Consider the following 1,185-nt stretch of genomic DNA (forward strand, 5'->3'; position numbering starts at 1 on the left):
GCGCAATAGTTGGGATTTTTAGTGGTTGGCCTAATGTGAACTAATGCGTCATGCTACAGAAATGGGAACATAGCTTAAAATGAGTTGTTTTTTTAAGCGCTATGTAGAGCAAAACTATTCTGTGGATTTATCTTAAATGAATATCAGACGAATCCCTTTTGACTTCCAAATGCTGTGTACAAATTTGAAACGCAAAACTTTCAGTGTGGAGGAAAATATTAACAAAAACATTTGTACAGTTGTTTCTTTTTTTATCACCTTGTAGTTGGTGAAAATTCCGGTTTTATAATCCCCTCAATTAAGAAAAAAAAAATTAAAAATCGGAAAACGTGGGAACTGTTTGCTATAGAAAATGCTTTCGCTTTTAATCTGGACGAGTGCTCAATATTTACTTAGTCATTGATTTTGAAAGGAAATTTGTGGCCTACAACTGGCCGTCACCCTTTCAGGAGGATTTAGCACGCTTCCGTCCTTTTTTCTGGAATGAACTTTTAGCACCTCAAGAGTTGCCTGTAGAAGCCAAACATGCAAAACGTAAAGTACATTGTGAAAAGCCATCGGCCGGATTTATTTTCAATTTTAATATACGTTTCTTGGGAACAAACGTATGGCTCATATAATATTATGTTAGTCTATATATCTATATAGTATGCTACATGGAAAGAAATGCTTTGAAATGGACACGGTCATAAAACTGTTCAAAATCCAGTTCAGCTAATTATTTTTTTTCTCTAAATCTCAGAAGTTGACTTGTCAGGACTTGGCTTTTCCTTCTGGACACTAAAGACTTCTAGAGTAGATGTATCACTTTTAAGTTGGCGTCCACCATCATAATGTACCACCCCCAAAATGCAACAACAACAACAACAACAACAACAACAACAACAACAACAACAACAACAACAACAACAACAACAACAACAAAACAACAAACAAACAAACAAACAAAACCCCCAACCCCTTCCCCCCTCCCCGCATCGGCAATCTGAAAGCAATCAAACCGTTTCAGAAGTCTTCTCCTTTTGGATGTCTGTCAGCCAGGTTCGCCCAAAGAGTCCACTGTTATATCATATTATGTTTTAACCCTTAAGCCTCTTATAAACAAAATTAGGCATGAGTGAAGAGGTGTTAGGAGTTTCACTTCCCAAAACGAAAAGGATAAAAGGACGGGTGTGTGTGTGTGGG

Source organism: Aplysia californica, unplaced genomic scaffold, assembly GCF_000002075.1.
Source record: "Aplysia californica isolate F4 #8 unplaced genomic scaffold, AplCal3.0 scaffold00155, whole genome shotgun sequence".
Taxonomy (NCBI): Eukaryota; Metazoa; Mollusca; class Gastropoda; order Aplysiida; family Aplysiidae; genus Aplysia; species Aplysia californica.